This window comes from Papio anubis, chromosome 6 (assembly GCF_008728515.1).
Source record: "Papio anubis isolate 15944 chromosome 6, Panubis1.0, whole genome shotgun sequence".
NCBI lineage: Eukaryota > Metazoa > Chordata > Mammalia > Primates > Cercopithecidae > Papio > Papio anubis.
In genome coordinates, this window is record NC_044981.1 from 149,150,467 (window position 1) to 149,177,360 (window position 26,894).

Below are 26,894 nucleotides of genomic sequence, written 5' to 3' on the forward strand. Positions count from 1 at the left end.
GCTGAGATTTAAAATGGTTGCTTACCTTAAGAGAAAGAGAGCATGCTTGTAAAATTTAAGTGCAGGACCAAAACATGGACCCAAGGGAGCGGAGGGTGAGCACACAGGAGATCACAGCTACTGTCTGCTGTGTTATAGGAGAGGGTAGAGCCAGCTGGCAGACAGCAGGCTGGAAGCCAGCAGTTAGAAGCAGCAGCTGTGGGTGACCTGGTCTGGGAGAAATGAGAAGGATCCCTAGAGTGGAGAGATGTGACGACAGTGCTCATAAAACCATTGTTGCCTTTACTGAAAGAGCAGAAGTCAGGTGTTCTCAGATATTAGAGGACAGACAAGTCAGGTGAGCTGCTTAAAAATTCAAATTCCTTGTCCTACTTCAGTCTTGAGGCCCGAAAATCTTTATGTTACACCATCAACACGGATGACTCTGAGACAGCTCTTTCAGGAACCACACTTTAAAAATCCCTGGACTAAGGTGCAGCATCTGTGAAAATAAAACACAAAGATCTGTAACAATTTTGCAGGTGATCGGGCTACATATTTCTACTTAGGGATTTGGCTTTTGTTTAGCCCTTTTTAAAAGTCTCACTTACCCATGAAATTAAATTACTTCAGGGTTATTTAATTAAGTAAGACACTTCCATTTTCTGATATTCTGACCTCTTGTCAGACAATGTGTCCCCATTTGCAGTGTTCTAATATAATCTTTATTTTAGAAGAAACTATGCTCTTTGCTGTTACAGCAGTTGTTTCTATTTGTTGCTGTTTCATTCTTTAAAAATAAAACCATACTGAGATAAATGCACAATTCCTGCTTCTCTCAGTTACCTACCCAGAAATAAAATAATTCTAGCTTTAACTGAGTCTAAGCTATGCCAAGCCTGTCTGGTAGCCACTGTTTGAAATGCCTGCATAGAGCCTTGAAGGAATTCATTGTTCTTCAAAGTGCCAGCTGTACATACCGCGATTTCCTGCATGGCTTCTGCCACTCAGGAATGCTGCACCCTGGTGGTTCTTTAGGGGTGTCCTTTTTCTCAATTGCTTCATTGTGGGTCCCATAGTGGCTGTCTGAAGATGTTCCACCACAGCTCAAGAGCACCATCTTGGGATGCACATTTTTGCAACAGATAGAGGACTTGAGTGGCACAGAATGCCATAACTTGCTAGAGGCAAGTGCAGTAAACCTAGAACAAAAAATCAAAAGAAAGAAAGAAAAGGGGCAGTGAGGCAGTTACTTTAACCATGTGCATTAGCTTGGCAACACCTCTTAGAATTTTTCTTGGTAGGAGATGCAGACTTTATCCAAGAAAGACAGTGCTACTGCCTTCCACAAAATTTGTATTTTGCTATTGTTGTCTGTAGGTCAAGGTCACAGACAACTTCGAAAGAATCAGCTATAAATCTAATAAGCGGCAAAGCAGCTTAGAGGGCTTTATGGAAAAGTAAGTTCTTTTCAGATATCCTGCAAAAATGTGCTGGCCTTAAATCACCGATGACATTGTAATATTTGAGATATGCGAGAAAATCATTGAACTTTGGGACCATTTTCAGAAAAACAAAAATATAAAAGTACTTTTATTTTCACATCTCTAAAGTGAATCATCAGTAAATTATCATGTAATCTAAAGGTCTGACAAATTGGTCATTGCACCTTGGATATATGTGTTAGAAATTCTGTGACGGAGTCTCATTTGGCCTTTGCTTTTTCCAGGCTAGGCTTTTCAGCACTGATGTCTTATGCTGGATCTCCCTCAGCTGCCCACACACCCCATGGAAATGGGACAGATGAGGCAGTTGGTGGATGGGGGAAAGAAGAGTGAGACTAATAAGAGAGACCAGACTGGGAGAGAATTCATGTTTTTCCTCATGGTAAGTAGAGAGCTTGATGTATACGCAAATTCATATACATTTCTTTAGGTTGCCATAGACACTGATGCCAATATTCCCTTTTGTCCTCAAATTCTCTCCCTGAGCACAGGCAGACTATTTAACAATGTCAATGCCAATCTGTGTGTGGAACACCGACTACAAAAAAAAGTTGGATGGCATTAATTTCACATGTGAAGTGGTCTGAACAATGCAACTAGGAGTTAAGAAAATGCCAATACCGGCCAGGCGTGGTGGCTCACACCCAGTAGTTTGAGAGGCCAAGATGGACGGATCACCTGAGGTCAGCAGTTCGAGACCAGCCTGGACAACATGGTGAAACCCCATCTCTACTAAAAATACAAAAATTAGCCGGGTGTGGCACACACCTGTAATCCCAGCTACTCGGGAGGCCAAGGCAAGAGAATCGCTTGAGCCTGGGAGGCTGAAGTTGCAGTGAGTCAAGATTGTGCCACTGCACTCCAGCATGGGCGACAGAGCGAGACACCATCTCAAAAAGAAAGAAAAAAGAAAAGAAAACACCAGTAGCATCTCTCAGCCTCCCTGGTGTCTAGGCTGCTGTGGAAGAATCAGCAGCCTCGCTTCCAGAAGCTTGAGGGGAACTGGACTGCTGGGGGAGAGGCAGGAGAAGAAATTTAAGGCAAGAAGTTTGAGGATGTAAGGAAATCAATTAGGTATCAGCTAGGGTAATGCTAGACAAACGCTCACGAATAAGCCCTCACATTTCAGTGGTTGTCGTCACCCCCAGGTTCAGAGTCCACTGCAGGTGCTCTTCATTGACTGCAGCCTTTCTCCATGGAACAGTTCGGAGATCCAAGCTCCTTCCATCTCGTGGCTCTGACTTCCCCTAAAGCTAGAGAATCCTTCCTATTCAGATAGGGGAAGAGAGCAGAGAAAACAATGATGCTTTTAAAAAAACCAATCTGGGAGGTGACATAAATCTCTTTCTCATTTCATTGATGAAAACTAATCACATGGCATAATCTGGATGCAGGAAGGACTGGAAGATGCGGTTCCTGGCTGGGCAGCCAAATTCAACTGACATATCTACACTGTGAAAGGGGATGCTGAATTTTAGGGGACAGCTAGCCATCTCTGCCATGTAAAGTCCTGATAAGGCATAATAAACAGGACTGAGAAGGAAACCAGCAGAAGAAGAAACAGAATATTATGGAAACTGGACAAAACAGTTAACTAAAAGGAATTACATTTGTCTGGTAGCCTGGCATAACGAAGATGAGATGGATGATGGAATCAATTATCTTTGAAATTTGGGGGTAAGGTAGTCTAAGAATTCAGGCATAATGAAATTAGGAGGCTTTGCTCAGTGTTCAAATGGGATATAATCAAGAACCAGGCCAAGTGTGATGGCTCATGCCTATGTAATCCCAGCACTTTGGGAGGCCGAGGTGGGTGGATCACTTGAGGTCGAGTGAGTCTGGCCAGTCTCGAGGGGATCGACACCAGTCTGGCCAACATGGCAAAACCCCATCCCTACTAAAAACACACAAATTAGCTCGGTGTGGTGGTGTGCACCTGTAGTCCTAGCTACTCAGGAGGCTGAGGTATGAGAATCCCTTGAATCCAGGAGGCGGAGGTTGCAGTGAGCCAAGATCATGCCACTGCACTCCAGCTTAGGTGACAGAGCAAGACCCTGTCTCAAAAACAAAACAAAACAAACAAACAAAAAACAAGAACCAGTTCTGGGGTCTCCAAACAAAAACATTCTTTCCAAGTTATTGGAGGACAAGGTGAGATGTTTTCTAGTTGTTCATGTCCCAAAGAAATTTGCTGTTTCTTTTTTTTTTTTTTTGAGACAGAGTCTCGCTCTGTCGCCCAGGCTGGAGTGCAGTGGCCGGATCTCAGCTCACTGCAAGCTCTGCCTCCCGGGTTTACGCCATTCTCCTGCCTCAGCCTCCCGAGTAGCTGGGATTACAGGCGCCTGCCACCTCGCCCGGCTAATTTTTTGTATTTTTTAGTAGAGACGGGGTTTCACCGTGTTAGCCAGGATGGTCTCGATCTCCTGACCTCGTGATCCGCCCATCTCGGCCTCCCAAAGTGCTGGGATTACAGGCTTGAGCCACCGCGCCCGGCCCGAAATTTGCTGTTTCTCTAGCTGGAACACTTGGGCTTTTGCTGGTAGAACCAAAAATAACTCTAGAGGAGAGATGTTCACTATGTCTGCAATGAGGGAAGTGTTCTATATCTTTACTGCTCAATACAGTAGCCACTGGCCACATGTGGCTATTGAGCACTTGAGATGAGGCTAATGCGTCCAAGGAAATTTTAAGAAGTTTACATTTACAATTAAGTAACTACATGTGGCCAGTGCCTACCATTTTAGACAGCTCACCTCTAGAGGGATGTAATGGGCACCTCTTGTATCATCTGCCCAGGCCTCCCCTTTCTCTGTAAACTGACACCTTCTCCTACAAGCTTCCTCAGGTGGCTCTGAACAGCCAGGTTCATAACGTTTTTCCTTTTCACCAGTCATGGTTGCTTAACCCTGGGGTGATCACTATACCAACATTTTAGACAGTCAGAGTCTCTTCACAGATGCTGGGAAAATAACAGAGCAGTCAGTCTCTCTGCGGGTAGATTCAGAAGCTGCTGGTAGCCATATTTTCTGCATGGGGATTCAAGAAGCAGAGGATGCCAATCTGCAAAAATGATGAACGAAGCACACATGAAGAGAACAATGAGTGGAAAGAGAAAGCTAGAATTCTGGCTGCTATTCTAGCCCCTGAGTCCATACTATTTCTAAAACAGGGCTGCAGGTGACCCTCAGGGCATGATGGGTATGTCTATAGACCCAGCTACTCTGGAGGCTAAAGCGGGAGGATCTCTTGAGCCCAGGAGTTTGAGGCTGCAATGAGCCATAATTGTACCACTGCTCTCCAGTGTGGGTGACAGAGTGAGACCCTGTCTCTAAAATTAAAACAAAACCAAAAACACATTAACGCAGTTTGGAATGTCTGACTGCCATCTCTACCTATCAAAATTCTACCAATATTTCAAGGCCCATTTCAAAGGCCATCTCCTCCTCTATCCTATTTTTCCTTCTATTTTAGTTTTTGACTACTTTGAGCACACGGCCTTCATTGTTTTATAATTGTTTCTAGATGGTTTGTAGGTGCAATACTCCAAAACCTTCTCCAGACACAATTTTTTATTAATGCAGTCTAAAATGGCATTCAATTTTCTGGTAGCTACTTCATATTTTCATCTCATATTGAGTTTTGTGGTCAATTAAGACCCTCAGTGTCATAATTCTTGAGGAGTGAGGCCAGAGCATGCTAGGTCCTCACTGGCAGGCTGCTGAGGAAGTGGAGGAGGGAGCAGAAGAGCACAGCACAGGGAACTTCATACCAGTCTGGAAGTACTAACACGGCAATGATATCTGCTCATGGTCTGTGAAAGATTTAATACTTTATGTAGTGGTGTTCTTTATACCTTGATTATTTTTTTGTGACTTACAGATTTCTAACAATGCATAATTATAGAGTCACTTTTTTAAGTTTAAAATAATAAAAAACAAACACTGGATTGGTGTAGGTGAGAGGGAAACAGCAGCAGGTAATTTTGGATGGTCAAAATATCTGGAGTCACTTGGCTAACCATTCTGTGGTCCAAAGTCCATTAGAGTTGTACAAAAATCTAGCCAATAGCTAATGAGGCTTAGGGAAGGAGCTCCAGGCCTGGACACCTGAGAAAGGTGGTTAAAGACAGGATGGGCCCTTTGGGGCTCAGTGTACAGGTAAGTTAGATAGTAGAATCATTGGCTGCAGAGCCAGACAGACCAATATTCTTGTCCTGGGAAGGACTTGGAAGAAGTCACTTCGCTTCTCTAAGCCTGTTGTTTTATCTGTAAGATGAGGAAAAATTGTCTTTTGTGGGATTGTTGTGAGATTACCTGAAGGGGAAAATATATACCTGCCCCACAGTAGACACTGAATATATCACAGGTAAGGACTTGGTGGGCTGTTATGTTCTGAGTTAGGCTGGATTTCAGGCAGAACCATGCTTAGTAGAGGAATCAGAAATCAGTAAAAGAAAAGAGGCTGACAGCCAGGTATGTAGGCTAAAGCAGGAGAAGTTAGAAACTCAAAAGGAAAATAGAAAGCTTAGGGTAATAAGATGAATGGCAGTTCCCCCTAGCTGTTTGATACTGTTTGGCTGTGTCCCCACCCCAATCTCATTTTGAATTATAGCTCCCATAATACTCACATGTCATGGGAGGGACCCAGTGGGAGGTAACTGAATCATGGGGACAGCTTTTTCCCTTCCTGTTCTTTTTTAATTTTTTTTTTTAATTTTACTTAAGTTCTGGCATACATGTGTAGAACATGCAAGTTTGTTACATAGGTATACACGGGCCATGGTGGTTTGCTGCACCTATCAACCCATCATCTAGGTTTTAAGCCCTGGACACATTAGGTATTTGTCCTAATATTCTCCCTCCCCTTGTTCCCCACCCCCCAACAGGCCCTGGTGTGTGATGTTCCCCTACCTGTGTCCAAGTGTTCTCATTGTTCAACTCCCACTTATGAGTGAGAACATGTGGTCTTTGCTTTTCTGATCCTCTGGTAGTTTGCTGAGAATGGCGGTTTCCAGCTTCATCCATGTCCCTGCAAAGGACATGAACTCATTCTTTTTTATGGCTGCATAGTATTCCATGCTGTATATGTGCCACATTTTCTTTATCCATTCTATCGTTAATGGACATTTGGGTTGGTTCCAAGTCTTTGCTATTGTAAACAGTGCTGCAACAAATATGTGTGCATGTGTCTGTATAGTAGAATGATTTTTAATCCTTTGCATATATACTCAGTAATGGGATTGCTGGGTCAAATGGCATTTCTGGTTCTAGATCCTTGAGGAATCGCCACACTGTCTTCCACAATGGTTGAACTAGTTCACAGTCCCACCAACAGTGTAAAAGCATTCCTATTTCTCCACATCCTCTCCAGCATCTGTTGTTTCCTGACTTTTTAATGACTATTATTCTAACTGGCATGAGATAGTATCTCATTGTGGTTTTGAATTGCGTTTCTCTAATGACCAGTGATGATGAGCTTCTTTTCATATGTTTGTTGGCTGTATAAAAGTCTTCTTCCGAGATGGGCGGATCACGAGGTCAAGAGATCGAGACCATCCTGGCTAACATGGTGAAACCCCGTCTCTACTAAAAAAATACAAAAAACTAGCTGGGCGAGGTGGTGGGCACCTGTAGTCCCAGCTACTCGGGAGGCTGAGGTAGAAGAAAGGTGTAAACCCAGGAGGCAGAGCTTGCAGTGAGCTGAGATCTGGCCACTGTGCTCCAGCCTGGGCAACAGAGCAAGACTCCGTCTCAAAAAAAAAAAAAAAAGTCTTCTTTTGAGAAGTGTCTCTTCATGTCCTTTGCCCACTTTTTGATAGCGTTGTTTTTTTTCTTGTAAATTTGTTTAAGTTCCTTGTAGATTCTGGATATTAGATCTTTGTCAGATGGATAAATTGCAAAATTTTTCTCCCATTCTGTAGGTTGCTTGTTCACTCTGATGATAGTTTCTTTTGCTGTGCAGAAGCTCTTTAGTTTAATTAGATCCCATTTGTCAATTTTGGCTTTTGTTGCCATTGCTTTTGGTGTTTTAGTCATGAAGTATTTGCCCATGCCTATGTCCTGAATGGTATTGCCTAGATTTTCTTCTTGGGTTTTTATGGTTTTAAGTTTTATGTTTAAGTCTTTAATCCACCTTGAGTTAATTTTTGTGTGAGGTGTAAGGAAGGGGTCCAGTTTGTTTTCTGCATATGGCTAGCCAGTTTTCCCAGCACCATTTATTAAATAGGGAATCCTTCCCCATTGCTTCTTTTTGTCAGGTTTGTCAAAGATCAGATGGTTGTAGGTGTGTGGTGTTATTTCTGAGGCCTCTGTTCTGTTCCATTGGTCTCCATATCTCTTTGGGTACCAATACCGTGCTGTTTTGGTTACTGTAGCCTTGCAGTATAGTTTGAAGTCAGGTAGTGTGATGCCTCCAGCTTTATTCTTTTTGCTTAGGATTGTGTTGGCTATATGGCTCTTTTTTGGTTTCATATGAAATTTAAAGTAGTTTTTTCTAATTCTGTGAAGAAAGTCAATGGTAGCTTGATGGGAATAGCATTGAATCTATAAATTACTTTGGGCAGTATGGCCATTTTCACAATATTGATTCTTCTTATCCATTAGCATGGAATTTTTGTCCATTTGTTTGTACTATTCTTGTAATAGAGAAAAAGTCTCATGAGATCTGATGGTTTTATAAAGGGCAGTTCTCCTGCACATACTCTCTTGCCTGCCACCATGTAAGACATGGCTTTGCTCCTCCTTTGCCTTCCACCATGATTGTGAGACCTTTCCAGCCATGTGGAACTCTAAGTCCATTAAAACTCTTTTTCTTTATAAATTACCCAGTCTTGGGTATATCTTTATTAGCAGCATGAGAACAAACTAATACACTACTGAATCATAAATACTGATCCAACAATCAATTTTCAGCACCTCTGATATGTGATCACTCTGCTGCAGCTGACACCAGCTACATCTCCAGCCCCTCTTGGCTTCTGTGCCTCCGTTGACACCATGCTTCCCCATGGCCTCCTCCTACTCCAATGCTCCCACAGTTTCCTCTCCAACAGGCACTTCTTCACCTCCTCTTATAAACACTGCTGTTCCTTGCAGTGCTGTTCTGGGCCTCTTATCTTCCCACTTCACACATTCTTCCCCAGTGGCCTCATCTACGTACCTTTGATTGGTTTTCTACTATTTGCTACTGACTTCCAGATCTTATATCCAGTTAATTACTCACAACTCAAAACCCTTCAAAGTTCTCTTGGAACCTTGAGAGTAATTTGCTTTGGAACCCAGTTATGCCTTTAATCTTCGGCCTGCCACCTCCATGTTTTTCCTGAACTAGACCTCTGGCTCAAAAATGACCATTGCTATGGTTTGAAGTTTCTCCCCTAACCCTCCTTATTCATATGTTGAAATCCTAACCCCTAAGATATCAGGAGGTGGGGCCATTGAGGGGTGATGAGGTTATGAGAATAAAGCCCCCATTAATGGGATCAGTGCTCTTATAAAGGGTATTCCAGTGAACCCCCTCTCCATTTTGACCATGTGAGGACACAGAGAGAAGATGGCTGTCTATGAACCAGAAAGAGGCCCTCACCAGACACTGAATCTGCTAGTGCCTTCATCTTGGACTGCTCAGCCTTCAAAACTGTGAGAAAAACTTTCTGTTATTTATAAGCTATTCAGTTTACAGCATTTTATTATAGCACTCCAACCAGACTAAAACAACCATTGAGCATCTAAGTCATCACCACAATCACTGTAATCAATCCTATTATATTGCCAGCATTTTAAAAATTGTTTATCATGACCCATTACTAGTCCTAGAATTAATTTCATGGGTCACAATTGACTTTTTAAAGAATAGAACAAAGAATAGAATGGAATGGAACAGAAATAGCAGAATGCCTGCCTCCCTAATAAGTATCGTTTTAAGATTTTTTAGTGTGTGTGCACTGTTATAATAAACATTTTATTTTTTTATTGTGGCTCATAGACAAAAGTTTAGTACCCACTGTGTCTTCCAGAGCATCCTGAATCAAATTATAAAAAACACAATTTGGAAACTAAATTTTCTGGGTTCAGTCACAGGTTCTGGTGCTTACTAGCTGTGTTTTCTTGGGAAAATTACTTAACCTCTCTATTTCTCAAATTTCTCATCTGCAAAATGGATTTAAAAATTGTATATCCTCATGGACCTATCGTGAAGATTAAATGAATTAATACAGTTCTTGCCTGACATGGATGAATACTTTCTAAGTACTGTCTACTCTTAAACAATAAAATATCTAAATACTCTATTAAAGATATCAAAATCATGAAAGTACATGAGATACTGAAACATAAGCATATTGTATATAATACGAAAATAGAAAAATTCATCAGATTGCTTTACCTAAAACAATCGCACTTTGAAAGACTTTACATTCATTTAGTGCCCTTTCTTGGCTTGGCACTCTTCTTCACCATTTTAAGGATTTTTCAATCAATTCTTTTGAGGACATTTTGACTTAATTTTTGTAAGTCTAATAAATGATTATCAGATTTGGATTTTATTTATATCATGTGGGCATGGAAGTTTTCTATGCATTATCCTTGCTCCCTTCTTCCTTCTTACCCTGATATCAGTAAGAGATATACTTCTGTTCTACACATCCCCATACTTCTGGAAAGGGACTGTATCCATCACCTAAGCCAATGCTTCCAGCTTTTTGTGTGTGTGTGTGATGTGACAAAAAAATAGTGCTTGTATAGCACTGTAGGATAAAAGGAAGAGGCCGCTCTGCTTGGAGATGACTGGTCAGATGTGACAGTGGCTTTGGGGCAAGAACAAATGGCAGCCCTAAGGCCTGAAGGGATCCATATCTCTACATGTGTAACCCATTCTCAGCATAAGATGGAAACCTCTGGATTCTAAACCAAGAAGTGCATGTCTTTCCCATTGCCACAATTACCAGTTCAGCATGGGCCCATGATCAAGTCTGGCCAAGGAAACTGACAAGAACAACTTAGACCCCATCATATCTTCCTCTGTCTTACTAGATGAGAAGAAGGATGACCATTGCCCTAATTGATGCCAACTTTAGGATGACACTAACTCTGTGGATGGTAGAAAATGTCATCTAAGGAACCTGGCTCTGACAAAACTGCAGAGCTGCTGCATCAGCCAACCCTGAAGTCTACCCTATTCTAGATTCCCTGTTAAGAAGATAATAAATGTCTTTATTGCTTAAGCCATTTTGAATTATGATTTCAGTTACATTCAGCCCAAAGCATCTTAGCTGATTCAATGGCTTGTTCTGTTTTATAGATTTTTCAAAACTGCAATTCACAGAATTATATTGTACTATGAAATATAAAGTATTACACACAACTTTGATAATTGGTGTTATGGACCACAGAGCACAGATAATCGTAAGTGTTTAAATTTGGGGTTTTAGTCTCTTCTCAGACCCCCAGTAACCCTTCCTTGGAAAAGCTTACTGCTAACTAGAGGTTTTTTGCCCCATCTATACCTCATTTAGATTCTTTAGCTTTTTGGTGGAATCAAAAAGCACTTCCCTAAGTCTGGGTAATTTCAACATGTAAGCTGCTGGAAGCCAAAATGACACCTACCTGCATAACTGCTTTTTTTGGTAGTCCATAGGGAACTCTGGCACAGGAATTTTATATTTACTATAAAAAGATTTAAGTTCATAAAACAAGTAACTGTGGACATGTGTATTAATCCATTTTCATACTGCTATAAAGAACTGCTCGAGACTGGGGAATGTATAAATAAGAGAGGTTTAGTTGACCCCACAGCTCAGCATGACTGGGGAGGTCTCAGGAAACTTATGACCATGGTAGAAGACAAAGGGGAAGCAAGGCACCTTCTTCACAAGGCAGCAGGAAGGAAAAGTGCTGAGCAAAGTGGGGAAGAGCCCCTTATAAAACCATCAGATCTCGTGAGAACTCACTCTATCACGAGAACAGCATGGGGGAACCACCCCCATGATTCAATTACCTCCATCTGGCCTCTCCCTTGACAAGTGGGGACTATGGGGATTATAATTCAAGATGAGGTTTGGGTGGGGACACAAAGCCTAATCATATCAACATGTGAGCCCCAGTGCCCTCAAAATGGCCCATAATTGATTGTGCTGGCTTTCATAGTATGGCCATCTTGAATGTGTCAAAAATCTACAACTGCCACAACTAGGAAAAGGCCAGGGCAAGCACCATAGGAGTTTTTTTGTATGTTGGCCATTGCTCTCCCAGCTCTTCTTCAGGCTGCTATCTGGCATCATCCTCCAAATGTATTGGCATCCATGGAGCAGAAGGCCTGGAAACTCACAAAAACCCCCTATGTGGCCAGCATTTCAAAGCCCCTCCTAACTGACAGAGGATGGACAATGGGTTCTAGCTCCTGCTTGTGTCTCAGCAGGCGAGTGTATGCCAAAGGAGAGGAGTGGACTTAGTTTACACAGCCCTAAACAGTGGTTGGGACAGTAACAAAGCAGTTCTGAAGATCCCAACCACATAGCTGCCCCTACATTTTTAGGCAGCTTTGAATGACAAATGGTAGCAAACTCACATCTTCGGTCTTGCAATCACTGTAGAGGAACTCCCTCCTTCTTCTCTGCCACTGGAATTCATCTAGAAGAAGCACATCTAGCTATGAGTAGGGGTCACTGGATTGGCTAGCCTATTCTTACAAACCCCCAGACTGCTTTTTGTTTGTGTGTCTAATATTAAAAATATTAAGGAGCTGAAGAACCTTGGCTGCTCTGACCCCTGGACTTCCCTTATGCATGAAGAACTTCCACTCCTAACTCAGCTGTTTGAATTTAGCATCTACAGAGCAACTCCCCTTGGGGAAGGATGACTGAGATAGCACAGGTTCTGGGGGCCCCTTCATGAGAACCTCTGCATTTCCATCACTTGAAGATACAGGGAGGCCAATCCTCTACCTATCCCAAGGCCAGTTCCAAGTTCTTGTCCCCAGGGTGTCTGACGCTTCTTTGAGGAAAACTTAACATACGTATTTGTTTCAACCAGGGTATGCCCTGCCCTTTTGCACAGTTAATGGCAGTTTCACTCCCTACAGAGGAAGACAGCATTTGGACTTGATGCCCTTCATTTGAAAAAAATTTATGAAATTATTTATAAAAATAAAGCAAGTAACCATCCATTGTTCTCAGAGATTAGTCTGAGGTCACTGAAATCTATGACAGATGCTAAAGCCTAGGATTTTAAGGATTATGGAGAACAATAAACATTGACTAAATGTAGATTTAGATCCTTCCCTGAAAAAAAGAGAGAGAGAGAAATAGAAAAGATTTTCAATAGAAGAAAACTTAGGTGGTGGCCCTCTTATGAAATTATTTATTATTGAAGATCTAGATTTTGAGAATTATACTATCACTGACAGCACTGCTTTTCTAGGCCATGTCCTTGGTTATTTATATGGAGCACATAATCTGTGTGCAGTTAAAAGAAATAGACTATGTATATTCTTGGATGTAAATTGAGACGACAGCACTTGTTCTGGGCAGAGCATGTGGCTGATGCCAGGGCCTCTCCTTACCTGGCACCTTGAAGACTCCTTGATGGGAATAGTAACAGCAGCAGCAAATGGGCTGCTTCAGCAGACCATTAGATTTCCTCATAATGTAACTATGGCCCTTTTAGACAAATCACCTCAGTATTCTTAAATGTATCACAATGGAGATCCTGAAGAGATCAAAGAAGAGATGGAATGGGAGTCTCTTAAAAAGAAATATGACTTGGCCGGGTGCGGTGGCTCACACCTGTAATCCCAGCACTTTGGGAGGCCGAGGCAGGTGGATCACGAGGTCAGGAGTTCAAGACCAGCCTGGCCAAGATGGTGAAACCCCATCCCTACCAAAAATACAAAAATTAGCCGGGCGTGGTTGCAGGTGCCTGTAATCCCAGCTACTCGAGAGGCTGAAGCAGGAGAATCACTTGAACCTGGGAGGCGGAGGTTGCAGTGATGGCGCCCCTGTACTCCAGCCTGGGCGACAGAGCGAGACTCTGTCTCAAAATCAATCAATAAATCAATCAATCAATCAATCAATCAATAAATAAAATAAAATAAAATAAAATAAAGAAATATGACTTTACTTTTATCCTCCAGCCTGTGAATTGAAATATTCATATTATAAGCATGTGTAATGGATATATACTTAGTACTCTTTTTGTTTAACTGATGTATAATTTCTGTACAACATGCTGCACTGCACATATTTTAAAAATACAATTTGATGTTTTGACCTGCATATACACTTATGAAATCATCCACACAATCACAATAATGAATATATCCATAAATTCCAAAAGTTTCCCCTTGCCTCTTTGTAATCCTTCCCTTTCTGCTCCTCCCACTGCTCCTCCCATCTCCAAGCAACCACTGAAGTGCTATCACTAAGTGCATTTTCTAGAATTTAATATAAATGAAATTATACAGTACGTATTTATTTTTGTCTAGCTTCTTTTACTTAGCACAATTGAGACTCATCTATGTTGCTTCACATATCAATAGTTCGTTTTTTAATGCAGAATGGTATCACACTGCATGGCTATATCACAATTTGTTTAGCCATTCACCTGTTAATGGACAGATTGTTGGGTTTTTCAAGTCTTTTGCTATTATAAATTAAGCCCCTGTGAACATTCATGTACAAATCTTTGTATGTTTATATCCTCTTATTTCTCTTAAATAAATACTTACGTGTGGAACGGCTGGATCACAAGATAGATGTATAACTTTAAAAAAAAAATTAGAGACAGGGACTTGCTAGATTGCCCTGGCTGGCCTCAAACTCCTGGGCTCAAGCGATCCTCCCACCTAAGGCTCCCGAAAAGCTGAGACTATAGGCACATGATACTGTGCTTTTTTTTTTTTTTTTTTTTTTTTTTTTGAGGAAGAGTCTCGCTTTTGTCGCCCAGGCTGAAGTGCAGTGGTGCCATCCGATCTCACTACAACCTCCGTCTCCTGGGTTCAAGTGATTCTCCTTCCTCAGCTTCCCAAGTAATTGGGATTACAGGTGCCCACCACCATGCCTGGCTAATTTTTTTGTATTTTTAGTAGAGATGGAGTTTCACCATGTTGGCCAGGCTGGTCTTGAACTCCTGACCTCAGGTGATCCACCCACCTCGGCCTCCCAAAGTGCTAGGATTACAGGTGTGAGCCACTGCGCCCCGCCGAATGTTTAACTTTTATAAGAAACTGTCAAATTGTTTTCCGTATTGGTTGTGCCATTTTACATTCTCAACAATGGTGTATAAGAGCTCAAATTGCCCCATGTCTTTGTTAACACTTGAGGTGATCAGTCTTTCTAACTCTGGTCATTTTAACAGGTGTATAGTGGCATCTCATTGTGGTTTTGATGTGCATTTCCCTAGTGACTGAGGTTGAGCACCTTTTAAAGAACCTGACATCTGCCAATCTTCTTTGAAGTGTCTTTTCAAATTCTTTTGAAAAGTTCAAAAGAATTCAAGTTCTTTTGCCAATTTGTAGTGTACATATATATATAATATTCTTTCATAAAAACATATATTTTTGGCTACCTCATTCTAGATCAATATGATGAGGCAGATTACTACCTAAGAAGTCACCAACCTCTTATCCCCACAGCTAACTAAACACACTTTACAAGTAGAAAATTTGTAAAGCTTCAGCCCATTCAAGGAGTAGAACATAGAGTTCTATTCTATTTTTGGAACATGGAGTTCCAAAAGTTTCCACTGTCTCAGGAATCATATACATAGTTTGGAATTTAGATGGCCTTGGGGCAGAGCGTGGGAAAAGTCAACTATGAGTTGTGCATAGATCCTAGGACCAGTGTGTACAAGTGGCATCCAAAGATAACTGAAAATAAAGGAGGTTAGAAAGTCAACTGCTGGGCTGGGTGTTGTGGCTCATGCCTGTAATCTCAGCACTTTGGGAGGCCAAGGCGGGTGAATCACGAGGTCAGGAGTTTGAGACTAGCCTGGCCAACATGGTGAAACCTCATCTCTACTAAAAATACAAAAAATTACTGAGCATGGTGGTGGACGCCTGTGATCCCAGTTACTCGGGAGGCCGAGGCTGGAGAATCACTTGAACCCAGGAAGTGGAGCTTGCAATGAGCCGAGATCGCACCACTGCACTCCAGCTGGGGTAACAGTATGAGACTCCATCTCAAAAAAAAAGAAGAAAAAAAGTCAACTGTTGTTTCTAAGTGGCTCTGGGATAAAGGGCAACATTAGGGTCTTTTTTATTTGCCTTTGTTCTCTTTGCTAACATGACTCACAGGAGGGTGCCACCCCTCATTATCTGCTGCACTGCACGGTGGCAGCAAGACGCACATGAGACAACTGGGCCCCAGCAAATTCACTGGATGTTAATCCCAGGGCTCTCTTGAGAATGCCAATCTTAAGAAGGTTCACAGAGGCCTAAAATTAGGCAGACTGGACACAGAGTGGGAGGGGTGTTACTGCTGGGAGTAAGTGGCTATGATTCAGTAGGCATGGTACTGCCCAGTGTGGCCAACAGAGCATTTCAAAGATGGCTGCAATAATCCTTTCAATCCGTAATGTTTTTCTGAAATGTTGCCTTGACATTGGAGTAATGGGCTGTATGTCCCCCCATCTTAAATTTGGGTGCACCTTTGTGACTGCTTCATCCAAGAAGGGCTGTAGAGGTAAAGTTATGCGACTTCTGAGGCAAGATCATAAAAATGCCACCTTCTTCAACTCTGTTGGTACATCCATTCTTAGAAGCCATCTAACCATTCTTTGAGGAACACTAAGGAACCACACGGGGAGTCTTAAAGTCTATTACCACAAATAATTTATTTACAAAGCGGTAAATGAAAACTACTCAGTGGAGAAACCTGGTAGACACCACCTTGACCTAGTTTTCAAAGTTAACAAGACCGACAGACAAGGAAAATAGATTAATGCATCTCCTGTCATGGTCACTAAGGACACATCATCACTCCTGTGGCATTTCTGCAGACATCACAGCTAAGTGTAATATATGATCCTGGATTGGATCTAAAATTAGCAGAAAAATTAGTTGTAAAAATATACTGGGATAGTTTGTAGGAATTTTAATACAAACCCTGAATTAGATAAGTTTTATATAGGTTTCCTAATTTTGATGACTTTATCTGATTATGTAAGGGAATGTCTTAGTTCTTAGGAAATACACACTGAAATGTTTCCAACCTACATTTAGGAAAAACAAAAACAAAAACAAAACGTGTGTGTGAATAATTGGCGAATCTGGGGAAATGGTATACAGAAGTTTCTCATACTATTGTTGCAATTATTCTGAAAGTTAAAAATTATATAAAAATTGAAAGCTCTCCCCAACCCTCTAAAAGAAGGTAAGGACTTAAGCATTCATGGGATAGGGCTGGTTTGGACATTGGCAATACTTACTCCTACATGTTTCTCTGGATCTAGCAACGTTCACAGGCTGGCTGTGTTTTAGAAAATAACAGATGATCCTCAGGGAATGGAAATGAACTACAGAGGGATGTTACTGATATTTAGACAGGGGTTTGGACCAGCAAGGGTCTCCCTACAGCAGAGGGTGGCCAGTCTGTGCAAGCTCTTCCTTCTGTGACACCTTGTGGCAATGAAGAGCTATTGCGGACCTCAGTGCCATCTGTTCACAGGACAGACCTGCTTTTAATTCTGTCATCTCCTAGAGTTCTTCGACAATTTGAGAGGAAAGATGTTTAGGAAGGGATACAATCCTTCCAGTTAATACGGCATGTGAAACTTCAAACTAGAAATGGGAAAAATAAGAGATGTAACAGTGCTTGTGTCCTTAGTTTATAAAGTAATGCCAATCATATTTCTGTAGCTTTATTGTACAACAATTGTGTCAAAAACTATGCAAGTTCTAAGATATAATGACAAAAGTGTGATTGAACAGTTCTCTCCAATGCGAAAAGTGCAACTGCAAAGCAAAGTTGTGTAATAGTGTCTTTGCACATTAATGTGTTCTTGAAAAGCTGAGTAAACTGAACTTTCATAACTGCAACCATATTTTCACTGCACCTTGAGCATTTAGAATAATATTATAGGACGAAATTTTGAAATGTGAAGTCATAGAAACTTTTTATTTATCTAAATATTCAGTCTCTGAAAAAAATCATGTTTTGCTAAAGTACAGTATTCCTACAAAGTTAGATGTTTACTTAGTTAGAAGCGAGTGATAAATCATGTAAGCTTAAGAGCTTACATGTTTAAAATTGTGGACCACATAATACGCAATTAGTTTGTATGACTGTTAATTTACTGATAAGAAGAGTGAATTTTTGTATTTTATTTTGAATTTGCATTATGTAATAATAAAAGCTGTTTGGGTTATAAGTAAGAGAGATCCATATCAACTAGTTCAAGCAAAAAATGGGAATTTATTGGCCCATATAACTGGGGAGTTTAGAGGCAGTGCTAGCTTTCAGGCATGGCTTAATCCAGGGGCTCAAATGTTTTGTTACTAGCTAGCTCTCCCTCTGTCTATCATCTATATCTCTTTACTTCCCTCTATATTTTTCTCAGTTCCTCTTTGTACAAACAGGCTTCTCCTTAAGGTCAAAGAAGACAGCCAAAAGCAAATAGAATAAGTTTCTCCAGTTTGCTCTGTCAGCAATGTCTGGGGAAAATATTCTGGCCCAATTTGGATTACAAGCACACGCCTGGAATGGGAGGATGGAGGCTATGTGCTTTACAACCCTACCAGGATCCTGGCCCAGGATGAGTGGCCAAACAGGATGTTAGGAGTTATAGTTCACCCAAAGAACCAGAAGATGAAAGGAAGAAAAAAAAAAAGGTAGTAAACAGACAAAAACTATAGTTACCACTGTCCCCTATACTTCAATAATGTACACTTTTATAATTCTAATGGACATAGAGATAACTATGCATCAAAAGCTTTTTAAGCTAAATATTGGACCAATGCATGAAGACGTATTTTAACAGATTTAAAGAAAGCACTATTTGAAACAGCCAAAAGTTTTTTAATCTAACAGGGTTTAGTTAAATCTTAATTTATGCATGAAATGTTTTTGCATGTATTTATACAGAAATGTATTATTGAGAGGTGAAAGGCAAATTTAATACATTATGTATTTATAAGACAGCATATAAACAGTAAGTCCCAATTTTTGTTTTACAACATATATCCTCACCTGCTTACATAGACTTATGTGTATTTCTTTTTTGTTTGTTTTTTTTGAGACGGAGTTTCACTCTTGTTACCCAGACTGGAGTGCAATGGTGCGATCTCGGCTCACTGCAACCTCCGTCTCCCAGGTTCAAGTGATTGTCCTGCCTCAGTCTCCCAAGAAGCTGGGATTACAGGCAGGCGCCACCATGCCCGGCTAATTTTTGTATTTTTAGTACAGATGGGGTTTCACTATGTTGGTGAGGCTTGTCTCAAACTCCTGACCTCAGGTGATCTGCCCGCCTCAGCCTCTCAAAGTGCTGGGATTACAGGCGTGAGCCACTGCGCCCGGCCAACTTATGTGTATTTCAAAAGTAAGGAAGCGTGTGCGACAAAATGATATTAAGGGCTGGGAAGAGAGATGCATGATAAAAATTTATTTCCTTTTTGTCTGTATTTTCTTATTTTCTATTAAATGACATATAAAACAAAACTCAAATTCCCTACAACTCAAAGTTTTATGCATTCAACCCTAGCTACAAATATAATCCGTTCCTGGCCAAGTGTGGTGTCTCACGCCTGTAATCCCAGCACTCTGGGAGGCCAAGGTGGGCAGATCACCTGAGGTCAGGAGTTCAGGACCAGCCTGGGCAACATGGTAAAACCCTGACTCTACTAGTAAAAAATACAAAAATTAGCTGGGCGTGGTGGTGAATGCCTGTAGTCCCAGCTACTCGGGAGGCTGAGGCAAGAGAATTGTTTGAACCCGGGAGGCAGACGTTGCAGTGAGCTGAGACCATGCCGCTGCACTCCAACCTGGGTAACAAAGCAAGACTCCATCTGAAAAGTAATATAAAAAAAAAAATAATAAAAATAAACAAATACTAATCCATTCCAAACTATCATGGTGCCTAGTGGCAAAAGGCAGAAGTCAGGTCCCACTAACTTACCCAGTTAACATGAGCGAAATGATTCAATTTATAAGAAAATTTAAGCTAAAAATCTAAGTGGGCTACACTGATGTGCAGAAAATGTTTGGATACCATGCATTAGTCAATGAGTGGATCTCGGCACATCTATATCAGAATTACTTTGAGAAGTTTGTTAAAATGCAGACTCCCCACATCTCAGTCCAGAACTTCCAATTCAGAAATATAGAAGGTAGGCCAAGGAACTGTCATAATAAATCAATTCCCAGGGGGTTTTCATATACACTGAAGCATGAAAACTCCTGTTTCAGAAATGATAAGGTAGAAACAGTATAAAAGGGAAGTGATCCGTCTGCCAAGAGAGACTTCCCTACATCATTTATGTTACAATCATTATTAATAGCACAGTTGCTTTGTATAACATTTTGACTATGAACATTAATCAGAAAAGTATAAAGTTGTCATTAAACATTTGAAAAATAGAGTAATTTTATTACATGTAGGGCTCAACATTTTTTTTCCCAGTAAAATACGCTCCAAATTTTTAGGGATTAAAATTCATAAAATTCACAAAATTCTTACTACAGAAACCATCCTAGGATCTCATCTATGTTGTTAACAAAAGTCTTGAAAATATGATTGTTCTTGGGAAAAAAAAAAAAAAAAGAAAAGGCATGTAAAGAGGGAGGGAGGAAAGAAAGAAAAACTCATCAGAACTTTGCTGGGCACCGAAAGAGAACTTAGGGAAAGCACTTTTAAAGTCATAAAATTCCATCAAGGGTAGTCTCTAAATGATTTAAAATATAATTTTAATAAACCAAATTTCAATTTACAAATTAACTTATGGGGAATCTACAATTTTAGGGAATACCTATTATCCTAAAATTTTAAGATAATAAAATGAAGAAATAAAATGATCCAATTAAACTTGCTTCAACTCTCTACCTAGCTAATGTGCATTTGCAAGTATATTGTAATGGAAAGCAGCGAGTAATAAAGGAAACAATAAAACGGAAAATTTTTGTTTAGTAGAGTAAAATGTGTTAAGCTAAATTCTGGTAAATCTTTATTATAAAGACACTGAATAATTTTCTATTGGGAAGAGCAAAAGTCTTCATTGCTTGCTATAAGTACTTTCAAAGTACTTGGAAATATATTGTAAAGGAAAACAGCAAAATACAAAAATTAAGTGACCTTTTCAGTTATTTCCTTCTTTAGTGTCTATAGTGTCACAAGAGTTGAAAGAAAATTTTTAAGATGGGAGAGCTTCAGTGTACCAGACTGCAGTTATGTAGCTCTCAGTTTATTCTTAAGTGACATAGTACTGATCCTTTTACTACGGTTGCATTAGAAAGGGTTCTCCAGAGAAACAGGACCACTATCAATCCGATGGAGTTTTCTAGTTAAACCTATCCAAAACTTATGTAAAATTTCCTAGGAATTTTCTGTTTCCCACCTATGATCAGAAAGAATCTAGAAGTCATCCTAATTTTGATATTTTATTCATTCAAATTAGGATGACTCCTAGATTCTGTGGGTTTACAGTATAAAAAAATTCTCATTGCTTACAATGCTTTGGCATTACAGTTGACCCTTGAACAAAACAGTTTTGAACCATGTGGAATTGCATTTCAACCAAATGCAGCATTCCCTGGATGTAAAACCCATGTATATGGAGAGCCAGCTTTTTTTATACTGTGGTTCCGTATGATCAACAGTGGGACTTGAGTATGCATGGATTTTGACATATGCAGCAGGTTCGAGAACCAATCCTTCACGTTTACTGAGGTAGGGATGACTACATTTTGTCATGAACTGTAAAGCATTTAAGATTTTACCCTTCTTGCAAGCTAATAAATTAATCTGCTGGTTTCATGGATGCTGGCAGAAGTCACAAAAATTCTAGTTAGGAGACAAAGTACTTTATTGCTTATAGCACAGAAAGCAGCATGAGCATCAGCATATTTGTCAGTTCCTCTTGCCCCCAACTCCCACAGGGAATATATAATGGACCCAAATGCCCCCTGTACACTTAGCGGGTTGCACTGCAAAAGAGAAACCCAGATCCAAGGGTCCAGACTTCTCGAACAAGCAGCAAACAAGCCAATCTCCCTTACCCTGATATTGAGCAGTTACACAAGAGTCATTGTACAGTTACCCTGACCCACTTAATTGTCTATGTGTCTAGCTGCAAAAATGCTCAGTCTCAGGAGACAGGTAAGACTTGCAATCAGGCATACTTAGCAGGATTATGCAGGGACACTCAGGACCAAGACAGATCTTCCTCTTCTAACCACCCACCCTTACATGTTCTTGGCAGAACTCAAAATTTCATATGAATATGTGACTCCATTGACCACTGTGATTAACCTGATGTATAGAGGCTTAATTCCATTTGTCTCATATAGCACTTAATTAAGGGACTATCAACAATACCCAAGCAGCAGGACAAACTATTGACCTTAATCATGACACCCAGAGTTCTGAATACCATAAAACAACAGGGTCTACCTTGGAAAGTCAGTGGCTTTCTCCTTAAGACTCTCATTTGACCCTTCTACTTGGTTTGTGGCATTAATCCAGGCATAGCTGGATGTTTTAGGGATGGTTCAGAATCTCACATCTGTTGCAATTCTATCATCTATAACAATTCTGCTCAGTGAGTTGAGTTGGAGCTGACTGCCTTCTAACGCCCAGGTGATATCATTAATCACTTCAGCTGAACTCAGTGACAAACTCACTCTGTCGCCAGGCTGGAGTGCGGTGCTGTGATCACGACTCACTGCAACCTCTGCCTCCCAGGTTCAAGCAATCCCCCACCTCAGCCTCCTGAGTAGCTGGGACTACAGGTGTGCGCTACCACACCTGGCTAATTTTTTGTATTTTAGTAGAGACGGGGTTTCGCTATGTTGGCCAGGATGGTCTCAATTTCCTGACCTCATGATCCGGCCATCTTGGCCTCCCAAAGTGCTGGGATTACAGGCGTGAGCCACCGCGCCCAGCCTCAGGGACAAATTTCTTACCACTTTTCTAATTATCTGACTCCCATTGTTGGGACAACCAACCACAAAGTGCACACAAATGAGTCTGCTTTCCCGCTGGAAAGTTCCTCCAAATAACTAGGGTGGCCCTATTTCAGAGAGCTGCCCACAGTCATCTGAGGTCTATGCAGTCTATTCCAGGTTCCTTAAACAATCTGAAATTTTACCCTATTTGCAAGCTAATAAGCTAGCCAGCCACAGTTTCATCAGAGCTAGTATTAGACTCAAGACTCCTGTGTTAAGGGATTGTTTATTACTCATGGCAATAGCAATGACCAGAGCAACAGTATTAATTTTTGTGCTGCTGTTCTGAACCCCAATTCCCATCTGCCAACATGAAGATGCCACATACGGCCGATGAAAATTGGCAAATGATCGCGGTATAGTATAGTATAGTATAGTATAGTATAGTATAGTATAGTATAGTATAGTACGGTATAGTATAGCATAGCATAGTATAGTATTAGTATGGTCCAGTCCAGTCCAGTCCAGTAGAGAACCTGATTCTTTTATAATGGGTAGTAATCATGCTTGTTCTTCTCTCCAGAGGGAGTCATTTTTACTATCTTGGAATGCTGTTCACTACATAAACATCACTGAAAAGATAGTTTCAGACAAAACCAGCACCTCTGTTCTCAAGATATTCAGAAACCCAGAAAATTGTCTCCCAAGGGAAGCCTGTAGTTGGGAGAAATTACGAGAAACCACTAACTTCTAATTCAGATTTTGCATGAGTTAGGATTATATTCAGCTACATATAACAAAATCTCAACTACAGTGGTTTACCTAAATGTGTTTTTCCATTTGTTTCATTTTTTTTTTCCTGCATGTCACCACAGTCCAGGAAGTACACAGTCCAGGTCTGGAACGGCTACATATGAGGTCATCAAGGACCCAGGTCCCTATCCTTCTGTTCCACTATTCTTGTCATGTGGCTTTCCACTCCATGGTCACAACATGCATACGCCACCTCCATCTGTACAGTTCTGGTGGTAGGTGGAGAAGAATAATGACTAGATTTTAAGGAAGGTTAAAAACACTAGGATAGGAGGCCAGGTGCGGAGGCTCCTGTAATTCCAGCACTTTGGGAGGCTGAGGCGGGTGATCACCAGGTCAGGAGTTAGAGACTAGCCTGGTCAACATGGTGAAACCCCACCTCTACTAAAAATACAAAAATTAGCCTGGGGTGGTGGAGGGCGCCTGTAATCCTAGCTACTCCGAAGGCTAAGGCAGGAGAATCTCTTGAACCCGGGAGGAGGAGGTTGCAGTGAGCCGAGATCATGCCATTGGGCTCCACCCTGGGCAACAAGAGTGAAACTCCGTCTTAAAGAAAACAAAAAACAAAAAAAACAAACAAAACACTAAGATAGGAAAGAGGAAGAATTAAGAAAATTAAGATACACATGTAGGGTGATCAGGAGACACTAACAAGTTAATTTTCTCAGATGCAGTGTGAGTATAAAAATTAGAAAATTTGAGCAAGTGGGTGGATTAGATCAAAGTGATAGTTTCGAAGGTCATCTGCAAAGCATTAGTTAACAGTGTAACATGAATGCCTTGAAAGGTTTAATGTAACAGTAATTTAGTAGATACGTTATAGTTCAAAAATATATTTTTAATGTAAATGAGTAATTTGAAATTTTGTTACACAAATGCACAGTTCAAAAGTACTATAATCTCTCATTGTTAGATGTTGCTATTCAGGTTTATGAATTACAGCTTGTAGTACTGTGTAAAGATAGGCACCATGCTTACAAGATCAGAATTCAGCTTGAGGCTGTTTGAGTTTACGACAACACTCTAGTGTGCCACTGTACTTCTCTACCTTCTGTATCACCGTATGGAATTGCTACACAAAATTAGCACTAAGAAACCTAAATTTCCTTAGAGTAGAAATAAGCTTATATGAATAATTCTCTTACAGGAATTAAAAATTAAACTATCTGCTGCAGTTGTCAGCAGGGTTTAATTTTTAGCATAAGCTGAGGCCATCAGTTTCTTAACAGTCCTATTCTTAAATAATCATTTATGTTTAAGAGATCATTTTACTGAACAATTTCAACGCACTAAATATCTTCAAGATTGAAAAAATAAGCACCTAGAGATGGAGCAGAAACTAAAGAAAAACAATTTAAGGAAAAAGACAGTCCTTAACTATGCATGCATCCTATGAATTATCCATGCTTTCAGTTGGTTTCCTGTTACTGCATGCTGTCTAAAACTCCATATTTAAAAGGGTTTGATACAGAAGAGTTAGAATGTGGTCAATGAAATTTGGAGCTTATCAATGGGTTTCAATAACTGATGCCACTTTTAGCTCTGCTAACATAGTAGAGATTATAGACAGAATTCTCTTGGCTGACTCCTATCATTGGATAAAACTCCTTCTCCCACACCAGTTTCTAAAGGTAATACAACTTGCTTCTATTGGTTTAAATTATTAAATAACAAATAAGTTTCTCAGCCAGTCAAAAGATATGTCCAGGCTCTTCTTACAAGTTCAATGTTAGGTGCTGTGGATGCAAAGAGTAATTAGTAATTGTCACTGTTATTATAGTAATCCTAATAATCCCTTATTTATATAGTTCTTCATTTTTAAAAAGTATTCCATATTAATTTTCTTATTTGAGATTCTCAATACCACTCTCTAAGTAATACTGCCCCATTTTACAGATAAGGCAATTCAAAAAAAGTTTTAGTGACTTGCCCTAAGTCACAGACACTAGAGAAACTATTATATGCAAGATAAACCTGGTCCCTTCACTTATGACACTTTATTCATAGTGGGACATTCAGACAAGTTGTGGGCAACTGCAACACGGTTAAGTGTTGAGCTACAGCATACAAGGTACATGGAATGGAGAACAGTCTTGGCTGGAGAGGGGTCAGGGAAGTCTTCCCAAAGGAAACAAAGTGTCATTTCAGACTTCATTGTGTTTGCCCTGTGGAAGAACATTCACTTCTACTAAATTCACTTATTCTGTTCTCAGAATCTTCCAAGTTGATTTTGTACTTGATAGAGCACAACTTAGAAGGTCAATTAACTTTACCTCTAGGCCAGCGCTTCACTCACCGTAATTTCTCTAGCAACTTCATCAGTCACCTGGGGTCTTGTTAAAAATACAGAGGAGGGGGCAGAGGGAGGGCAGGGGCCACCCTGGACTTTTTCTAAATCTCTTGGGGGTGAGGTTGGGAAAAATTGCTGCTTTAAGCATGAACACTTTCGGGATTTTGAAGTAAAACAGCAAAATAAAAAGGGTATTTTTGGTAGTGGCTCTAAAATTCCAGCATCGATACAGTTTTTTTTTTTTTTTTAAAGAGGGGTGTATTGTGGGGGAGGGGGAATCTTAAATTATATAATCGGGATGGGTGCTATGAAACAGGCTGTTAGCCTCTAGCCCTCACCTGCAAGGTGGCTGGCTTAAGGTAGGTGCTTGATAAATGTGTATTTACTGAACACAGGAACACATATATTCATAACTTCCAAGAGTTTCGAAAGTCTTTCTGCTCCAATCTTCCAGTGTCTAGGCAGCAGCATCGCTGCAGAGTGGAACAGCAAAGGTGCGTGGAGTTTGCAGAATGAGTTCAAACCTCCAGACATATCAGTTAGCAGTAAGAACAAGTTCCTTAATCTGTCTCCATCTATAATGAAGGAGTACAATTACCACTTACCACCTAGAGTTGTTGGGAGCCTTAAATGAGATTATTATAAATAGATTATCAATGAAATATAAATTTAAGTGCTTAGAACTGTATCTTATAAATGAGCTCCACAAATGCTTATTAAAACCCAAGCGGTACCCTCTCCCCTTAACATCAGTGATAGGTCCCTTTATACCTCATACCCATTACGGGCCAAAACAATAATAATAATAATAAATAAATGAACAAACGACAAACGAGAAAACTAGGCTACCAGGCACTGGGGCGATGGGCCGCAGCCCGGCGCGGTCGTGGGCCCGGAAGGGGCGCGGGAGTGGGCTCTCCCCGCCGGGCTCCCGGCACGTGGTCGGCTCGGGCGGGAGCTTCGCGGCAGTGGGGGAGGGGAGCAGCGTGGGACGCCGACAAGGGGTCCAGACCGCCAAGGCTACGAGGCGCCGACTGCGCAGGCTCGGGGAGGGGCGCAACCACTGCGCGCAGACCTGAGGGGGGCGAACGTTCACCCGGCTGCACGCTCCCTGGATCTACTTGCGCAGCGAAAGCTTGTCTTCTTCCTCATTTTAAGACTGTGTATGGCGCCGCCTTGCGCAGGTTGTTCACCCTCAGAGGGCCTCTAATCTCGAGCC

At 40.9% G+C, this 26,894-nt stretch overlaps 2 long non-coding RNA genes across 2 annotated transcripts; both read right to left on the minus strand.

Moving 5' to 3' along the window:
- Positions 1-265: 265 nt before the first annotated feature.
- On the minus strand, positions 266-4,344 carry LOC103884097. The gene is made up of 4 exons (XR_004184436.1): positions 4,238-4,344; positions 2,607-2,751; positions 960-1,181; positions 266-481 (listed from the first exon to the last, which is right to left on the minus strand). It is a non-coding gene; the product is annotated as an uncharacterized LOC103884097 (long non-coding RNA).
- Positions 4,345-4,457: 113 nt separating this feature from the next.
- LOC116275377 lies at positions 4,458-26,754 on the minus strand. The gene is made up of 3 exons (XR_004184437.1): positions 26,014-26,754; positions 12,048-12,109; positions 4,458-4,544 (listed from the first exon to the last, which is right to left on the minus strand). It is a non-coding gene; the product is annotated as an uncharacterized LOC116275377 (long non-coding RNA).
- Positions 26,755-26,894: the final 140 nt, after the last annotated feature.